The sequence below is a fragment of the Protopterus annectens genome, chromosome 11.part0, assembly GCF_019279795.1.
Source record: "Protopterus annectens isolate FY-2018-M chromosome 11.part0, PAN1.0, whole genome shotgun sequence".
In the NCBI taxonomy this organism is placed as follows: Eukaryota; Metazoa; Chordata; order Ceratodontiformes; family Protopteridae; genus Protopterus; species Protopterus annectens.
In genome coordinates, this window is record NC_056745.1 from 1134517452 (window position 1) to 1134538965 (window position 21514).

Here is a 21514-nt window from a genome sequence, read left to right on the forward strand (position 1 = left end):
AACAGGAAAAATGACAAGATTTTTACTCAAGACTGTTCTTGGTACCCAGAAAGGACAAGGCCTGGTGGCCAATAATGGATTTATCGATTTTGAACACATACCTGGACATTCCAAAATTCAAAATACTGACTTTGCAGCAGCTTCTGCCCATGCTGGGCAAGAATGCTTGGCTGGTGACTTTAGACCTAAAAGAGGCATACCTGCATGTCCCAATAAGACAATAGTGCAGAAGATACCTCAGATTCAAGGCTGGCTTAATGCATTACCAATTCTCTGCACTGCCCTTTGGCTTATCTACTGCACCCTGGGTCTTTACAAAATGCCTGGCACCAGTAATTGCATTTTGCAGACAAAGAAGTATACAAATAGATCCTTACTTGGATGACTGTCTCATTCAAGCAGAGAACAAAGACACTCTTCTTCGACACCTGGCATTTGTGAGAAGGCTTCTAACATGCCTAGGGTACACAATAAACAAAAAGAAATCACAACTGGTACCCTCTCAAAAGATAACATTCCTGGGTGCAAGCTTAGATACAACTGCCCAGATGGCTTACCTCACGCCAGACAAGCAAGGGCAACTGACTACTTACTTCAAACTGATGGCAACAAAGACCCAGTCTTCTGCAACACAAATTCTGCAGGCTCTGGGCTTCATGGCATCCTGCATCCTACTAATTCCATATGCAAGACTGCATATGAGGAAACTTGAGTGGTACCTAAAAATTTTATGGAGTCAACATTCACACAGTTTGGAAACTATGATTCCTCTCATTCCCTACCTGCAACAAGAGTTTCTGTGGTGGGCAAAGGTATGTCACCAAAACATGGGACTGCCCTTCACTCTACCCCCTGCCAGCCAAACCTTAACAACAGACGCATCAGAATATGCCTGGGGGGCCCACATGGCAGGAAGATGCATTCAGGGCTTATGGGCACCAAAGCAAATGCATCTGCATATCAACCAGAAAGAGATGCTAGCTGTTTAAAATGCCCTAACAGCCTTCAAGGACTTACTTCATCCAAGACAACACCACAGTCATGTGGTACATAAACAAGCAAGGGGACACACACTCATACCCCCTTTGCAGATTAACCATGGCACTGTGGGACACAGCTTTGACCTACCAAATACATCTTCAAGCTCAATTCCTGCCAGGAAAGCAAAACACTCTGGCAGATGATTTAAGCAGAAACCTTATGGATCCTCACAAGTGGAAACTAAATCCACAAGTCTTCAGCATGATAACAGAGAAATGGGGGAGCCCAGACATAGACCTATTTGCTTCTCCTCAAAATTATCAATTGAAAAGATTCTGCACAAGGACTTATCACAAACTAGCATGGAAAGTGGACGTCCTATCCTTCAGTTGGAAAAACCTATTTGTTTACGCCTTTCCTCCTCTGCCTCTTCTACCCAGGGTCCTCCTGAAAGTCAGACAAGAGAAGCCAAAGATTATATTAATTGCCCCGGACTGGCCCCGCCAATACTGGTACCCAATCCTAAGGAACTTGTCTCAATACCCAGCTTGGACCTTGACTCAAAGACCACAACTACTGTCCCAGCAAAACAATCAGATCCTGCACAATCAACTACAGACTCTGAACCTGGCAGCATGGCTAATCATTTAGTCATACAAACAACACCTCTCAGTAAAGCTGTGATGGATGTCATTCTTGATGCCAGAAGGCCTAGTACTAGACAATCTTATGCTGACAAATGGAAGAGATTCTGTGCTTGGAATCAAGCACAAGGAACTGGTACAGCAGAACCAAATATTCCTCAGATATTACAATACTTAACTGAGATGCCTGACAAAGGTCTATCTTTCTCATCAATCAAAATCCACACCTCTGCCATTTCGGCTCATTACAGTACAGAGCCACCAATCTTTTCTCATCCTCTACTAAAGCAGTATCTTAGAGGAGCCAAAAATGTAAGGCCTCCTAGAAGATCACCATTACCTGCATGGGACCTCAATTATGTGTTGGAAAAGCTAACCCTGCCTCCAATTTGAACCAGCTGCTACCGCTGAAGTTCTTATCATGGAAAACAGCTTTGCTGCTAGCTATTACTTCAGCAAGAAGAGTTTCAGAGCTACAGGCCCTCATGGCTGTAGTGCCTTTTTTATCATACCCAGACAGGGTGTCTCTGAGGACAAATCCTACTTTTATGCCTAAGGTGGTGTCCAGTGTGGTCCTTAACCAAACAGTTCATCTGCCAACTTTCTATCCAAATCCGCAGAACAAGGGGGAGAGAATTCTGCATTCCTTGGATGTACACAGACCACTAAGATTCTACTTGAGCAGGACTAAGGCTCTAAGAAAGACTGAGCAATTACTAGTGTCATATGCTGCAGGATCAGAAGGAAAGGCTATTTCAAAGCCGACAATTTCAAAGTGGATAAGCCACTGCATCCGTTTCTGCTATTTACACCATGGTAAACCTGTGCCCAAGGGCATTAGGTCTCATTCTACCAGAGCTGCAGCTACTTCAGCAGCCTTTTTCAGAGGAGTACCAACCAAAGACATTCTAGAGGCTGCTACTTGGAATTATGTTCACACCTTTACAAAGCATTACCATTTGCCTCTCTACTCTAAGTCCAGGGCAGGCTTTGCCACTGCAGTACTGCAGGGCCTTATAGCCGCACCTAATGCTGTTTAGCTCCAGCCTCCCAACCATAGCTTTGGGATTCTACCCAAATGTAATGACTGCAACAGTGAAACATGAAGAACATAGTAGAGTTGTGTACACTTACCATAAATGTAGATGTTCGAGTGTTTTCACTGTTGCAGTCCAGGTTACCCTCCCTCCTTCCCCCTGTCATTCTGAAATTTATCTTTCCTTCTCTATCCTCTACAACCTGTGTGGTGTATTTGCTTGTAGATGAAGGTTAAGTTATATTGATGCATGTGTGTGTGTGTGTGTGTGTGTGTGTGTATGTGTGTATGTGTGTGTGTGTATATATATATATATATATATATATATATATATATATATATATATATATATATAATGTATATAAATATATATATATATATATATAATGTATATAATTTTGCTATCTTTTTGGGGGCACCTGACATCGGGGGCAAGAAAAACTAAAGAGAATGGCGTGGGATGCATGTTTTATACCCCCGACGCCCTTACGTCATGGAAGAGAAGACGGCAACTAACGCAGGACCCAAGACTTTGATATTCAGGCTGACTGAGGGCAACCTGCCAGCAGATTACCCAAATGTAATGACTGCAACAGTGAATACACTCGAACATCTACGTTTATGGTAATTGTACACAACTGTACTTTATTGTGCATGTGGTGTATGTTATTGCGCATGTAGTGTATGATTGTGCATTTGCCTTCGGCACTTGATGTGGTGCTGTGCATAGTGTTGCCTGGCCTATATCTTCTTGTCAGCTTCAAGTTTCTGTCTCAAATGCTGATATCCAATTTGATTTTTAAAAAAGTAAGAAAAAAATGTTCTAGGCCTTGGGTAGAGTTCACTTGATACTTAAGATTCATTAGATTATATAGCAGTCTTTGGGTCAGGTGGCGGGCATTGGTGTACACAGATCAGGTGACTGTGTAAACATTCAACCAACAATGTGAAATAATTGGCAAGCATTGCATACATATCAGGTTTGGACTTGGAAAGGTTTAAGAATGGTATATGAAAGTCAAGTGACTCCTTAGCTGATGCAATATAACTGAAAATAAAATTCAGAGAACAAGTCATGTGTTCTGTATTTATGACTTTTTTAGTAGATTTTAACAGGGGAACAGAGCATGCCAGTTCTTTCTAACCTTCTAGAGGTGGACTATGTCCACATTTCTAGTATTTTCTAATGGGTTTGAGCTTATCAGCAGTAAAGTAAGCATTGAAACGGAGTTTCATGCTTAACAAAAGTGTGTTAGTAGTACCAACTTACTGAAGCAAATCCAAGTTCTTGCTGGCTTAATGAATTTGTTGCTTCTTGCAAAGGCAGTTGAAACTTTTCCATTTGTGTCCAGTTTAAGTAACTGGAATACCTACATAGTGTAGAAATTATGCTTTGCGTCAGCAGTATTACAACAGGGAATTAAGGCTGCAAAGAAACACTTGTGTGCTTGTTCAGTGAAAGAATTCAGTTTTAATTAAAAAGCTTCAGTTAACTCTTAGCCATATAACTGAAAGCTGATTGAAAAGTGTGCATGGTTTTTAACTCTTTCAAGACAAATTATGCAATAATAACCAATTAGAGAAAAGGTTGTATTCTGTGGAGAATGTGTTTCAAAATTCACATTGATCACTACTTAATGGCAGGACAGAAATCGTACAGATCTTGGAATGCTTTACTTGAAGATCGGGCAGTTAGCATGGCTTCAGAGAAGGTAATCAAGGGATTGATTCACAGCTGGGATCATTACAGAAAGGTATTAGCGGTGAGAATCTTTCTCTGACATATTTTTCACCCTGTGTGGCCTAAAGGCTCGGGTGGGACCAGCCCAGTGAGAGCAGTGCATAACTTGGCAGTTAATGTGATGTTTTAAGTTTGCATTGCTGCCAAAGAAGGTTAAAACAAGGCTTTGAGACCAAAGGTGGAGTCTCACTACTTTACTGTTGATTCTGCTGGTCATATAGAGAGAGAAATTGCTGAATGCATTTCAGTTAGCTCAATATTTCTGTATTTCTACACTGTGGAGGTTCTTTTGCATGAAGACAGAATGAAAGAAGTCCCTCTGCAGGTGTTTTCTGCTTGTACACGTAGAAGGCCTACTGGAGGAGTGAAGGACTTGACACTGGCACAAGCCCATTGGGAAGTGCTGTCCAAAATCTGCTGTTGTGAAAGTGCCTTCCAGTAATATTGTCTGCAGGCAGTTGAGGGTCTTTGTCTGCAGTAGTCTGACCCCATTTCTACAGCAATATAGGGTGGGAATAGTTCAGAACAAGACATGGTGAAAATGGTGGAGGGTTTGCAGCACAAGTCATATAAAGAGTCCGTGAAACTGAAAGCTTCAAGGAAGGTAAGAGAAACTGAAAATTACAAAAAAAAAAAAAAAAAAAAACATTGTGCAAAGTTGACATCTGTGAAGCAATATATGCAAGAACAGGAAGGTCTGATAATTGAGGAAGTTCAAAAGTGAAAGTCTAAGTAGATAAGGATGTGGAAATAAATAAGCCATTCACTGAACTTCTGCAACCCAAAGAAGAGAAGAGACAGGGGTAAAATGATGTAAGTGTGAAAATAGTAAAAAAAAAAAAAAGTTAAGGGAATTAAACTAAAGAGGAAAGCTGGCAATGAAGAGAGTATTCTTTGTGATAGCTGACATTGAATTGTCTTCCCTCTCTGGTTCTAGAGAGGCAGTTGACAAGGAGGACCTAGAATACAGAGTGGTGCATGGGTAGGGTCAGGGTAGGTAGCTGCCAAGATGTTAAACAGATGTTCTTCGTGCTTCACTGTTGCAGTCATTACATTTTGGTAATCCGCTGGCAGGTTGTCCTCAGTTGGCCTGAATAACAAAGTCTTGGGTCCTGTGTCGGTTGCTGTCTCTTGTTCCATGATGTCAGGTCATCAGGGGTATAAAACATGCATCGAACGCCATTTTAATCAGTCTTTCTTGCCTCGCAGTGCCCGAAGCAGAAGCAATTTTGCAAGTGCCGGTCGGCCGACTCCTGAAATTTTCATTTTCTTGCTCCTTACCGATGTCAGTAAAAGTTAATAATTGTATTACTTTGTGGGAAGCAAATACCTCATAAGGATTTTCATTTGTACTGTATTCCTTGCCTAGGCCCTGACCACAATGTGCCTTGCTGTCAGTTTTGTGCTAAATTTAACCAACGCACTATTAAGCGTTGGTATATTTTTGCTTCTAAATATTTTGGCTCAAGATTTAACTATCCAGAAATGTCGTCGGATAGCAATCCGACTACCGGAATTCATAAAAAACGCAAAAAAAAAGACAGAGACAGACCGTCGAGGTTCAAAACCGACGGCGAAGCTTCTCCTAAGCCAGTCGCTGGTTCGCCGGTACTCGGTGAGGCGCTTCGCAGCCCCTAATACCCGCTACTTTTGATTCGCAGGCCTCTACCGAGACCCATTCGGGGGGGGCCGGAGTATGCCGCGAGACACTGAACCCACAGATGTCTCACCCTTAGATGGGTCCGGAGCCGGTGAGCAGGCACCGGCTTCTGAGGGTGTTTTCAGGCCTAAAGATTTGTAAATTAAACCGACGCCATCATCAAGAACAAGGCCAAAACCAACTTCTATGTCTAAAAAAACTGAAGTATGGGCCACGTGTTCAGGCCCCTATGCCTAAAAAAACAAATGATCAAAAGGGCTGAGGATTTAATTACCTTGATCAGGGGTTCCCAACCCCCTCCTGCTAAGAGGCCTAGGCAAGGCACTGATTATGAATCTTCAGATTAGGTTTCCATTTCTTCTGATTCCTCTTCTGATCAGGAATATTCTATTCCCCCTTATGAGAACTCTGATGCAGAAGAATCCATCCCTTCTGCTTCTCCTCCTGAAGATTTTTCTTTTGGAGAAACTTTGCATACCTTAAGGGAACATTTTTCATTGGGAGAGTCAGGATTTTTCAGAATCCAAAAAGAGGCTTAGGGATTTCCTTCTTCCTCAGCGTAGGCCTTTGGCTATATCTCCTGTTTTAGACATCGTTGATGATGTTTTCTCAGAATCCAGCATGGCTCCTGATTCTCTGCCGCCGGCTCCTAGTAAGCCAGACAGATATTACAGGGTTCCTGACTCCCACAAGTTTCTTTTAAAAAACCCTACTGCTGATCCTGAAACAATTTCTCAGGGTACCAAGGGTCTTCTTCAACTGCTAAAAATCCTACCCCTTCTGATAGAGACTCCAGGACACTGGATAGATGAGGTAAGAAGGTTTACACGTCTGCAACCCTGGCAATCAGGTCTTTAAACTGTCAGTTTCATATGCTTAAATATCAACAGCATGTCATGGGCTTACTGAAACAGAAAATGATGTTGATTTCTGACTGTGTGGAAAATAGAGTTACAGGATTTATTGCATTCAGCTGAACAAGTTGGAAAGCATACTTTGCAATGTGTTTTTGATTCCTTGGAGTCCTCTTACAGGGCTGCCGTAACTGGATCTGTGATCAGGCATGCGTGGCTCAAGGAGCAAAATCTGCCTGATCATGTTTAAGCAAAATTGTCGGATAAAAAAGAAAATAAAGAGTGCACCATCAGCTGGAATTCAAACTTGTCAGCAAATAACTCCAAGTAACAACCTGTTTAAATGAAACTTCATTTATTGCAAACGAACAGGAGCTGCAGCAAGTGATAAAGTTAGCTTTCGTTGACACCCAACGCTTCATCAGACATAAAGACTTAATGAATCTGGCTCCTTTTAAGCATATGTTCACATGATGTCATAATTGACTTAAAGAGACAGATATTTACAAATTAGTCAAGGTAAAAATACTGTTGTTTAAATACATCATATGTTGAAGTCATTAAAAACATTAAAAACCATGAATACATTTTAATAAGAATAAACATACATGTAATAAAAATAAGATAAAATAAACCATAAACAACTCTAATGGTTTAATGGTCTGGAAGCTAAGAAAGGCTTGATAGAAAGCCTTTCATTGAGTCCAAATTTGTGTGCTTGTAGTTTCACAATCCACTTGCCCTCTTTTTCTTCTACTCTGTCTTTAACATTACCCAGTCTGTTATCTGTCTTTACCAGTTCAAGAACCTGAAATTTAAAAGTGTGGTTGTCACCAACATCAATAACATGTTTAGCAAGTGCATTTAATGCATTGCTCCTGGATATTGCATAGATGTGTTCTCTAATTCGTTCTCTTAGGGATCTAGTAGTCATGCCCACATAAAACTTCCTGCAGGACTGGCATTCAGCTAAATAAACCAGATTCCTAGATTTACAAGTTGCACAATGTTTGAAAATGTAATTCCTTTGTGTGACAGGGTGTGTGAACATGTGAGTATTGGCTATGTGCCTGCATTGGTTGCAGGATGAACAAGCAAAAGTGCCATGCCGTGTGTTGGTGTTGTCATTGGTATGAACTCTATCATAACAAAGTAACCTATTCAATGACAGCATATTTTTATAAGCTACTCTGGGTTTGTTGTCTACTAGAGATCTGATGTTGTCATCGATCATAAGAAGGTTCCAATGTTTATGGAAAATATCCAGAATGTGCTTGTTCTTGTTGGTATACGGAATGGTGATCCTATTTGTCTGAGCCCTAGAAGTTCGGGTGGTAGGTGTATATGAGGTGTCATATTTCTTGATGATGGGTATGGCTACATTGTCCCTTTTCATGTCACCTTCAGAGACAGCTGTAAGTACAGATTTTCTATTGTATCCTGGTTGTAAAATTGTTTACTAAGTCTGACTTGTGTCGTTGGTAAGCTGTGTGTGTAGAGGTGAGTTTGGAAACTCTAGTAACTTGATTCTGAACAATATTCCTATATACGTGCTGAGGATGCATGCTGTTTCTGTGGAGTAAATTGTTCCTCCAGCAACTCTTCCTAAAGAGTTCAGTTTCAAATCCATGACCCTTCCTAAACACACTCACATCTAGGAAATCTACATGTTCGGGGGAATGAGTATAATCAAAACTCAGAAAATCAGTTGTTCCATTGAGATAGTCTACAAAATCTAAAAGATGTTCAGTTGTTCCTCCCCACAATAAAAAGACATCATCCACGAATCTATTATAAAATAATAGTGAATCAAGGAAAACAGAGTTCTGATTAAACACAAATAGCTGTTCCCATTGTGCCAACACCAAGTTGGCGATAAGCACATGGAGTACCCATCGCCACGCCTTGGTTTGTAAATAGTAGGTACTTCCATAACATAGCACGTTGTTTTCAAGAACAATTTCAAGTAAGGACACACATCTATCCACCATGTGCGTTGTCAAATCACTTTTCATCAAAAGCTCTCATGTATTCTAAGCCTGTGTTGTTAGGTATTGAAGTAAACAAAGACTTAACGTCCAAAGATACTAATATACATGTATCATTGACAGAGGAAGACTGTTTGAAAGTCACTAAATTCTCTAAGAAATTGGTAGTGTCTTTCAGAATGTGCTTAGTATTCAAAACTACTGGCTTCAAAATTTTATCCAGATAAATGGATAGAGGCTCGGTCAACCAGCCTCTACTGGATACTATTGGACAAAGGTGGATCAGTGACATTCTTGTGTATTTTGGGAAGACCTCTAAAAGATGGTATTAGAGGCTTGTCAATTACAAAATACACATATAAGTCATTATCAATCACACTGGTCAGCAATAAATCATATAGCATGGCATGAACATTCTTTATGAGACCATTTAAACTATGTTCAGAAATGGGTAGATAGGTATCTGCATCAGATAACATTGCAATCATTTTATTACTATATGTGGAGCTGTCCATTACAACGACAGCTCCACCCTTATCTGCTTGTCTAATAACAATTGTGTCATTCCTTCTTAAATCATCTAAGGCTTGTTTCTCTTGTTTAGTCAAGTTTATAAAATGAGGTTTAGCTTGGTTATCATTATATAGCTTAAACAAATCGTCCTCTACTGCTTGCTCAAAGGCTTCTAGCAGCGGATGTGAAGGAGGAATGAAGGTGGAAGGCTTCTTAAATGCAGTATATTTATTCACTACTTCATCATTCTTACCATATAAAAGTTTAAGGGCTAAGTTTCTGGTGAACATTTTCACATCCACAACGATGTCTGTGACATCATTGCTATGAGAGGGAATAAACCCTAAACCCTTATTAAGAATAGACAATTCAAATTCACTCAAGCCATATTTAGAGATATTAACCACTAAACAATCTGAATTATAAGTCTCAGAGAGTAAAACGTTACCACTCAAGTTTTCGGTCGCCATACTTTCTTGGTGTGAGGCGCTTCTTCTTCCATAAACTTCCTCTTGTTGGTTCTCATCAAACCCTGGCAATCAGGTCTTTAAACTGTCAATTTCATATGCTTAAATATCAACAGCATGTCATGGGCTTACTGAAACAGAAAATGATGTTGATTTCTGACTGTGTGGAAAATAGAGTTACAGGATTTATTGCATTCAGCTGAACAAGTTGGAAAGCATACTTTGCAATGTGTTTTTGATTCCTTGGAGTCCTCTTACAGGGCTGCCGTAACTGGATCTGTGATCAGGCATGCTTGGCTCAAGGAGCAAAATCTGCCTGATCATGTTTAAGCAAAATTGTCGGATGCTGCTTTACAACAGGACAGTCTATTTGGTAATAAGGCAGAAGAAGTTTTGAAAAATGATGGAAGACAAAGCTAAATCTATGCAAACTGTAAAAGATTTCCTACAAGTGCAGCCACCCAGGTTCAGTAGGCACTGGCGTACTAAGAATTGGTCCTTTCCAGTACCCAAGAGAGCCTCTCAGGTCAAACATAGACACTCCAAAGGCTCCATGTTTCAGTCACAAAGAACTTACAGAACAAAACAATGGGGTGCCTCCACCTCCAAATCTGGAAGTAGCAAGCCCCCCATGGTAAACAGTCTCAATGAATTTCCTCTGCCATTTCCAAGCACTTATCTTTTGGCAGCCCCTTTGGGGGGGGGAAACTAGCACTTCATGCACAAAATTGGCATCTAATTACCCAGGACAAGTGGGTCTTAAATATAGTATCCCAGGGATACATATTTCATTTCCACACGTTGCCAATTCCAAACGGATGGCCAGATCTGCCTCCAAATCAGTGGTCAGAGGCCCAGAAACTAGTTATGTCCCTCATGGATATGGGGGCTATTCAACCTGTACTAGAAAAGGAAAAAGGACAAGGTTTTTATTCAAGACGTTTCCTGGTACCCAGAAAAGACAAATCATGGCGTCTAATTCTGGACTTATCCATTCTAAATACTTTCCTGGGCATTCCAAAATTCAAGATGCTGACTCTACAACAGTTACTGCCTATGCTGGGCAAGGATGCCTGGTTGGTAACTCTAGACTTGGCTTACCTGCATATCCCAATCAGGGAATCTTGCAGACGATACCTCCACTTCAAAGCAGGCTATTTGCATTACCAGTTCTCTGCACTGCCATTTGGCTTATCTACTGCACCCAGGGTCTTCACAAAGTGCCTGGCACCAGTAATTGTATTTTGCAGACAAAGAAACATTCAAATTTATCCTTATCTAGACAATTGTCTAATTCAGGCAGAAAACAAGGACACTCTTCTACAACATCTATTGAACTATTCGGCAACATATGACATTTGTAAAAAGGCTTCTAACATGCCTAGGGTACACCATAAACGAAAAGAAATCACAACTGGTACCCTCGAAAATAATTACATTCCTGGGTGCAAGCTTGAATACAACTGCCCAGATGGCTTACTTCACGCCAGACAAATTCAGTTGATGACATACTTCAAACAAGTTATCTGCAAGACAAATTCTGCAGGCCTTGGGGTTCATGGCTTCCTGCATTCTACTAATTCCATATGCAAGACTGCATTTGAGGAAGCTTCAATGGTACCTAAAAAGCTTATGGTGTCAACATTGTCACAGCCTGGAAACAATGATTCCTATCATTCTTTGCCTGCAACAGGAGTTACTATGGTGGGCAGAGGCCTGTCACCAAAACAGGGGACTGTCATTCATTCCACCCCCTGCCACCCAAACCCTAACTACAGACTCGTCAGATTATGCTTGGGGGGCAGGAAGATGCATTCAGGGTGAATGGAGCCCAAATCAAATGCACCTACATATCAACCAGAAGGAAATGCTAGCTGTACAGAATGCTCTGACAGCCTTCAAGGATTTTCTTCATCCAGGACAACTACTGATAGATGGACAACACCACAGTTATATTGTACATAAACAAGCAGGGGGGTACCCACTCCTACCCCCTTTGCAGACTAGCCATGACTTTGTGGAGCACAGCCTTGACTTACCAAATACATCTACAAGCGCAATTCCACTCGAACATCTACATTTATGGTAAGTGTACACAAATATACTTTCCTCTACATGTACAGTTATCTTCATAGTCTTTTAGCAATCATCTGTGTTTTTGTGCCAGCTCCCTGGGCATGCTGTCTGTGGAAGGCACACAGCATTTGGGCATACCATACCCCTAGACAAGCTGGCAGAGGACAGAGTACTGTGCCATACCACAGAGCAATCTACCAGAGTTCATGCCATATCCATGGGCATGTTGCCAGAGGATGAGCTGAAGAACCAGTCATTTTATGGTTGAGGAGATGCTCCAGCCATGGGAAGCTGTTGGCGTAGTATATACTGTACCCTTGGACATGCTGCTTGAGGGTGTGTCATATCTGTGAATATACTGCTGGAAGAGGGAATGCCATGTTCTGGGCAGGCTTCCATTAAAAGGTTTGCAGTATCCCTTTGTATGCTACTAGGGAAGGGTGTGCCATGCTCCTGTGCATGTGCCATCAGGCCATGCTTTTATCTGTGGGCATGCTGTAGTTATGTCTGTGGGCATGCTGTAGAACCATACTTCTCTGCATGCACCATCAGATCATGCTGTATCTGTGAGCATGCTGTGTGTATGCCATGCTCCTGTGCATGCGTCATCAGGCCTTGCTGCATCTTTGAGCATGCTGTAGATGTGCCGTTCTCCTCTGCATGCAGCATCAAGCCTTGTTGTACTTGCAGGCATGCTGTTGGAAAGCCATGCATATTCATGGATATGTTGTGAAAGGAAGCTTTGTGGGCATGTGACATCCATGAGCTTGCTCTGGAAGGGCATGTTACTTGCAGATGTGTTCCACATGATAGCTTTGTCCGTGTAGCCACCCACATACTGTGAGGAGAGCATATATCTATGGGATCTATGGGCATTTTTGGAAGGATATATCACTGGGGAGGGCATGTTTAAAACTGTGGGGATGCAAGGTATGCCAAGGAAGAAAGCATTTTGGCATGTCCTTGCAATATTTTGAAACTGCATGTGGCATTTATGGACATGTTGCAGCAGGACATGTGTCCTCCATGTCAAGTCTTTCACTGTCCTAACTTGTGAAACATCAGCAATTACAAATACTTGCAAATTACAATAATAATAATTAGGTCACTCCCCATTTTATTAGCAACTAAATATGAATTCTTTTGGGGCTGTGTGCACACTGCCTACTGTGTTTTGACTATCTGGAGATGTACAGCAGACTAATATCGAACTGAAACCAGAGCTTTGGAAGATGATGAATGTGTAAACTGTGAACCTGGCTGTCAGTGATTTGCCCATCACTGCAGTTTCATGATTAATGCTGAAGCAAGCCCTCCTTAAATACTTCTACATTGCTTCATCTCCATGCCATTTGTAAAGGGGTTGTAAAGGGGTTAAGGAAGGATCCTGCTGAAAATAAGTTGGTTTGTGTGGAGCAAATTCTGAGTGACTTAATATCTTTGCACCCAGAGTAAAATTACATTTTACTGTACCACTGATAGTCTGTTTACTTGATGTATCATCTTTTACCGTCTGTACTACCATTGATGTGTATGTCTTGCCCTTTTTTATAATAATATAAATAGTGAAGTACGTGTTCTGTTATATTAAAAATGAAAGAGCAAAGTAACTCTAGCAAGCAGCAAAGACTAATTATTGGTTAAGCTGAACTTTATTGTTAAGAATAAGTTATTTTTGCCAATAAAGCTCATTTTTAATTGGAAAACTGTTCATTACCAGCTGTTGGATGTTCATCGTGTTTCACTGTTGCAGTCATTACACTTGGGTTATCCTGTTGGCAGGCTACCCGCAGTCAGCCTGAATTCCAAAGTCCTGGTCCGGCATCTATTACTGTCGCCTCTTCCCTGACGTCAGTGCGCCAGGGGTATAAAAGATGCAGCCGACGCCATTTTCTTCAGTCTTTCTTGCTGCGCGGTGCCCGAAGCAAAAGCAGTTCGCAAGTGCCGGTCGGCCGACTCCTGAGATTTTCAAAATTGAATTTCAGATCCGAAGTCTTCTATAAAGCTAAGTACCCCATTGGGGAAACTTTTTTTCTTGCTTCAGACCGATGTCAGAAAAAGTTAACAATTGTATTTCTTGTGGGAAGCAAATACCTTCCTTGCCTAGGCCCTGACCACGACGTTGTTAGTTGTCGATTTTGTGCTAGATTTAACCAACGCACTATTAAACGTTGGTACGATTTTGCTTTTCATTATTTTGGCCGAAGGTTTAACTATATAATGCCGTCGGAACAGCCGACGACCGGAGTTCATAAAAAGTGCAAGGAAAAAGAAAAGGACAGGCATCTGAGGTCCAAAACTGATGACAAAGCCTCTTCTAGGCCAGTCGCCGGTTCTCAGTGAGGCGTTTTTGCAGCCCCTGACACCCGCTACCTCAGAGCCAGAGGCCTCCTCCGACTCCCACGTGGAGACAACTAGGCCTCTGGATACTCAAGGTATTGGGCCTTCAGAAACTAATCCCTAAGATGGGTCCGGAGCCGCTGAGCAGGCATCGGCTTCTGAAGGTGTTTTCAGACCTACACAGCTTTATGTCAAGCCAACTTCAGCATACAAGACAAAGACTAAGACAGTTTTAAAGACAAGGAAACAAGCACAGTATTCTCCAGGACAGACTTCCATGCCTAAGAAACAGATGCTCAAAATGGCCGAAGTCCTAATTACTTTGATCAGGGGTTCCCACCCCCCTCCTGATAAGAGGCCTAGGCAAGACACTGATTATGATTCCTCTGATCAGGTTTCCATTTCCTCTGACTCCTCTTCAGAACAGGGGTACTCTATTCCTCCCTGTGAGGATTCTGATGCTGAAGAATCTATCCCTTCAGCTTCTCCTCCTGAGGATTACTCCTTTGGGGAAACCCTGCATACCATGAGGGAGCATTTCCACTGGGAAAGCCAAGATTACTCAGATTCTAAGAAAAGGCTCAGAGACTGTCTTTTACTACCTCAGCACAGACCTCTTGCTATTTCACCTGTTCTAGACAGTGTAGATGATGTATTTTCAGAGTCCGGCCTGTCTCCCGACTCTTTACCTCCTGCACCTGTTAAGCCAGACAGATACTACAGGGTTCCAGACTCTCATAAATTTCTATATAAAAACCCTACTGCTGACCCAGAAACTATTTCTCGGGGTCCCAAAGGGGTCAAGGCTGCTACTGCAAAAAACCCTGTCCCCTCAGATAGAGATTCTAGGGCTCTGGACAGATGGGGGAAAAAAGTTTACACTACTGCTCCCTTGGCTGTAAGGGCTTTAAATTGTCAGTTTCATATGCTTAAATATCAGCAATACTTAATGTTTCTGCTAAAACAGAAAATTTTGACAAATTCTGATTTGTTCTGAGAACAAGGAAATGCAGGATTTATTGCGTGCAGCTGAACAAGTGGGAAAACATACTTTGCAATGTGGTTATGATTCACTGGAGGCCTCTTGCAGGGCCGCTATAACAGGTTCTGTCATTAGAAGGCATGCTTGGTTAAAGGAACAGACTCTGCCTGATCATGTTAAAGGAAAATTATTGGATGCTGCATTACAGCATGATACTTTGTTTGGTGTTGAGGCAGAAGAGGTGTTGAAGAAAATGGAGGATCAAGCTAAATCTATGCAGACAGTAAAGGATTTCTTACAGGTACAGCCGCCCAGATTTAGCAGGAACTGGCCTTCTAAGAATTGGTCCTTTCCTGTGTCAGACAGGCCACAAAGAGGCAGATATAGACGCCGTAGAGGCAGAAGACAGCCCCAGGGCTCATACAGGCCCAAACAATAGGGTGCTTCTACCTCCAAAAGCGGAGAAGACAAATCACAGCCATATAGGAAACAGTCTCAATGACTTCCCTCTGCCAGTGCCAAGCATTTATCTTTTGGCAGCACCCTTAGGAGGAAAGCTAGCACTTTTTTCAAAAAATTGGCACATGATCACCCAGGACAAATGGGTCTTAAATATAGTCTCAGGGCTACAGGTTCCACTTTCACACCCTTCCAAAGGCAAAAGGTATGCCAGACCTGCCACACAATCAGTGGGCAGAGGCACAAAAACAAGTTTCATCTCTCATGGACATGAGGGCTATACAGCCAGTGCCACAACAAGAGCAGGGACAAGGATTTTACTCAAGACTTTTCTTAGTACCAAGAAAGGACAAAGCATGGAGACCAATTTTGGACCTGTCTATTCTAAATACTTTTCTGGACGTTCCAAAATTCAAAATGTTGACTCTGCAGCAGCTTCTGCCCATGCTGGGCAAGAAGGCTTGGCTTGTAACTTTGAACCTCAAAGAGGCATACCTGCATGTCCCAATCAGACAATCTTGCAGAAGATGTGTCAGATTCATAGCTGGCTCAATGCACTACCAATTCTCTGCACTGCCCTTTGGCTTATCTACTGCGCCCAGGGTCTTTCACAAAATGCCTGGCACCAGTAATTGCATTTTGCAGACAAAGAGGAATTCAAATATATTCCTATTGGACGACTGCCTTATTCAAGCAGAGACCAAAGACATTCTACTAAAGCATCTGGCTTTTGTAAAAAGATTACTAATTTGCCTAGGGTACACAGTAGATGAAAAGAAATCAAAATTAGTACCCTCTCAAGAGATAATATTCCTGGGTGCAAGCTTAATTACAACTGCCCAGTTGGCTTATCTCACGCCAGACAAACAAAGGCAACTGACTTCTTACTTCGAAAGCATGGCAACAAAGACCCAGTTATCTGCAAGAAAAATTCTGCAGGTTCTGGGCTACATGGCCTCCTGCATTCTGCTAATTCCATATGCAAGACTGCATGTGAGGAAACTACAATGGTATCTAAAGTGCGTTTGGACTCAGCATTGCCACAGCCTGGAATCATTAATTCCACTCATTCCCTGCCTGCAACAGGAGTTTCGATGGTGGGCACAGGCCTGTCACCACAACAAGGGACAGCCATTCATTTTACCCACAGCCAGGCAAACACTAACAGATGCATCAGATTATGCCTGGGGGGCCCACATGGCAGGAAAATGTATTCAGGGCACATGGCCCCCAAGCCAAAGGCATCTTCACATCAATCAAAAAGAGATGCCAGCTGTACAAAATGCCCTGACAGCCTTCAAGGACCTACTTCGTCCAGGACAGCTGCTGATAAAGACAGATAACACCACAGTTATGTGGTACATAAATAAGCAGGGGGGCACACATTCCTACCCCCTCTGCAGACAAGCCATGATTTTGTGGAACACAGCATTGACTTACCAAATACACCTGCAAGCACAATTCCTGCCAGGAAAACCAAATGCTCTGGCAGACGAACTAAGCAGAAACCTCATGGATCCTCACGAGTGGAAACTAGATCCACAAATCTTCAGCATGATAACAAGGAAATGGGGATGCCCAGACATAGATCTTTTTGACTCCCCTCACAACTGCCAACTTCAGAGATTCTGCACAAGGACTTATCACAAACAAGCATGGAAAGTGGATGCCTTGTCATTCAGTTGGAACAACCTTACAGTATATGCCTTTCCTCCACTGCCTCTCCTCCCCAAGGTGCTCCTAAAGGTCAGACAAGAGAAGCCACAAATGATACTGATTGCCCCGGATTGGCCACGCCAACACTGGTACCCAATCCTAAGGAGCTTGTCTCAAGGCCCAGCCTGGACATTGCCTCAAATTCCTCATTTGCTGACCCAACAAACAATCAGATCCTGCACAGCCAACTCAGAACCCTAAATCTAGCTGCATGGCGGATAGTGTAACCATTCAGAATACACCTCTCTCTGAAGCGGTTATGGATGTTGTTTTGGAGGCCAGGAGGCCCAGCACCAGAAAATCTTATGCAGAAAAATGGAAGAGATTCTGAGCTTGGAACCAGGCACAAGGAATTGACACGCTTGTTCCAAATATTCCTCAGATTTTACAATATCTAACCGAGATGTTGGACAAAGGCCTATCCTTCTCATCAATTAAGATCCATGCTTCTGCCATTTCAGCTCATTACAATACAGACCCACCTATTTTTTCACATCCATTGTTTAGGCAGTTCTTCAGGGGGGCCAAAAACCTAAGACCTCCAAGGAGAGCACCAGTACCTGCATGGGACCTCAATTTTGTCTTGGAAAAACTCAGACTGCCTCCTTTTGAGCCAGCCAATACAGCTGAGATAAAATTCTTATGGAAAACAGCTCTGCTCCTAGCAATAACTTCAGCAAGTTATTGTAAGAGTCTCAGAGTTACAGGCATTAATGGCTGTGGAACCTTTTATTATCTTCCATCCAGACAGGGTTTCTCTAAGGACAAACCCAAAATTTATGCCTAAGGTAGTGTCCAGTGTGGCTCTTAACCAAACCATTCATTTGCCTACCTGTTACCCAAACCCACAGAATAAAGGGGAGAGACTTCTGCATTCTTTGGACATATGCAGACAGCTACGCTTCTACTTGGACAAAACTAAAGTTTTCAGAAAAACTGAGCAACTTTTAGTGGCATATGTTGCAGGATCATTTAGTGGCATATGTTGCAGGATCACAAGGAAAGACTATCTCAAAGCAGACTATTTCAAAATGGATAGGGCACTGCATTCATTTCTGCTACTCACAACATGGCAAATCAGTGTCTAAGGTCATTAGACCACATTGTACCAGGGCAGCAGCCACCTCAGCAGCCTTCCTCAGAGGAGTACCAACCAAGGATATTTTGGAGGCTGCAACTTGGACTTCAGTGCACACTTTTACTAAGCACTACCACTTACCTCTTTACTCTAAATCCAGAGCAGGCTTTGCCACTGCAGTTCTGCAGGGCCTTATAGCCACTCCTAATTCTATTTAGACCCAGCCGCCCAACCTCAGCTTTGGGATTTAACCCAAGTGTAATGACTGCAACAGTGAAACACGATAAACATAGTACAGTTGTGTACCTACCATAAATGTAGATGTTCGAGTGTATTCACTGTTGCAGTCCAGGTTACCCACCCACCATCCCCCTTTCTTTGCTGGGACTTATCTGTACTTCTCTATCCTATACAACCTATGTGGTGTATTTGTTTGTAGATGAAGGTATTGTTTATTTTAGTGCATGCTTTTATAAGCAATGTTTTTTAGCCTACCCTTATGGGGGCACCTGACATCTGGGGCAAGAAAAACTGAAGAAAATGGCGTTGGCTGCATCTTTTATACCCCTGGCGCACTGACGTCAGGGAAGAGGCAACAGCAACCGATGCCAGACCAGGACTTTGGAATTCAGGCCGACTGCGGGTAGCCTGCCAGCAGGATAACCCAAGTGTAATGACTGCAACAGTGAATACACTCGAACATCTACATTTATGGTAGGTACTCAACTGTACTTAACTAGTCTTCACAGCTTGTTTTGTAGAGTGCTGCATGTGTCGTCTATGAAGCCTCTCCTATTGGTACTGGCCAGTCACATTTGTTCCCCCATTCTTGGTATTTCTCATTGAGGCAGCAACTGGTCTGGTGTGGGGTGGGGGTGGGGGGGGTGCAGTCATGAAGGCAGCCTTGGTGGTGGTTTCTGTCATTGCTGACATCCTGACAATGAAGGCATATTTGGTGTGGCCCAAAGCCCTCACATAGTTAGGAGAAAGCAATCCACATCACCACAGGAGCTACAATGCTCTCTCCATGTGAGTGTGTGTTCCATACACCTACCATTAGGGTTACCAGATTAGTAGCTTGTTGGCTGAATGCCCAATCCTTGCCTTTCCTTTGCATTGTTGCCCCTCCAAGGGGTTGTGGAGTGCATCATTTACTACCAGCTACAGAGAAAGAAAGAGTTTAGGAGCACTAACAGTGTACATTTACTTAGTGCTATCACATAGCTCTTTGTAGCATGTGGAACTTTAAGTGCTGTAGTGTACCTAAGGGATAAGAGGAAAAAACAGCATGAAGTGCTTTTACTTTGACGGCTGTAGCACATTTAGTGCGGCCTCACAGACAGCAGCCAGAAAAGAAGTGTATGTCTGATCCGCTAGCAGCTTTAAAAGTTGTAATATATTTTATGCGGACCCACAAAGAAATGGCCACAGAAAATGTTTTACAGCTTTTAAAGCTATTACAGGTACCCAGAGCTGTTTTGTGAACTTTACTAGTAATTCTGTAGAACAAGACTAGCATACACTAGAATATGATTAACAAACTTTTTAAGTACTTTTTTTTTCTGATGAATGATGCTTAACAGTGTTGTTTTCTTTAAGATTTCAGTGTATATTCTCAACATTTCATGTAATACAAGATGTTTTAAAAGTTATACTGTCTTTGGTCTGGGTCATGTCTGACGTGGCTCTTATTTCTATACTACGCAGCACATTAAATTCCTTCAGACTAACTTTAGAAAATGCAACCCTCCTGACTGGTTCAGTGATTGCCATTTTTGCCTCATAGCAATTTGTTGTTCTGTTCATTTTGAGGTGGTGTGCTTTTGTCTTTGAAATATGCATGTCCTTTCTGGGTCTGTATGAATTTTGATTTGCATCTTTTTCTTCTGATAACCCAAAGATATGCTGCTTGGTGTATTGACAATCCTCCAAACTGGTAAAATGTTTGTGCGGATGTATGCACATGTATGTTTGCAAGCAGGTGCATATGCCTCTCTCTCTCTCTGTCTGTGGTGTCTGTGTGATGTACCAGCCCCCATTTAAGAGGGTGTTCTATGCCTTATGTCTGTTGCCTGCTGGGCTAATCTCAAACTTCTCCTGTGATCCCCAGTTTAATAAAATAAATATCAGAAAAGATGGCCAAGTCACATTTATATTGACTTTAAACTACATAAGTTCTGCTGTTGGTTTACTTTAAAATATGCTACTTCGGCATCGTACTTAATTTTAGAAACATGAATGATGTAAAAAGGTCAATGAGAATGTTAAGTTATCATCCTGTTTGGGCTTTCTCTGATTTATTTTAACACTGAGTAGTAGCCTTTTCATGTCTAGTTACACTGCATCACTACTGGGTAGTATCCCTTTCATGCCTAGTTACACTGCATCACTAGTGGGTAGTGGCCTTTTCATGCCTAGTTACACTGCATCACTACTGGGTAGTATCCCTTTCATGCCTAGTTACACTGCATCACTACTGGGTAGTAGCCCTTTCATGCCTAGTTACACTGCATCACTAGCGGGTAGTGGCCTTTTCATGCCTAGTTACACTGCATCACTACTGGGTAGTATCCATTTCATGCCTAGTTACACTGCATCACTAGTGGGTAGTGGCCTTTTCATGCCTAGTTACACTGCATCACTGACATCAATGCTTCAAAGTAATACCTTCTTCTGGCTGGCTGCAGTAATGTAGCTAGATAAAGACGTTTGTCTTTTCGGCTTTTCCCGGTTAGGGGTCGCAACAGCAGAACTCCGGTCCGCTAATGATTGGCAGTCAATTTTGTTTTTCATGGTATCGAGTTGCCAGCCCGACACCCAACCTTCAGTGAAGGCATGCCCATTTACGCATGTCTTTCGGAGGCCACTTGACCTCAGGGAGGACATGCAGACTCGACACAGAAGACACTCTAGCCAAGAATCGAACAGGAGAACCTCTTGATGTGAGGCAACAACGCTACCACAAATGATATTTTAATA

General features: G+C 42.3%; 1 protein-coding gene and 1 long non-coding RNA gene across 3 annotated transcripts in view; both read left to right on the plus strand.

Annotated features, from left to right (window-relative positions):
* DENND11 (DENN domain containing 11) overlaps positions 1-21514 on the plus strand; it is an 893160-nt gene that overhangs the window by 62344 nt on the left and 809302 nt on the right. The window lies entirely within an intron of this gene.
* LOC122815738 lies at positions 6861-10229 on the plus strand. The gene is made up of 2 exons (XR_006366989.1): positions 6861-6912; positions 9961-10229. It is a non-coding gene; the product is annotated as an uncharacterized LOC122815738 (long non-coding RNA).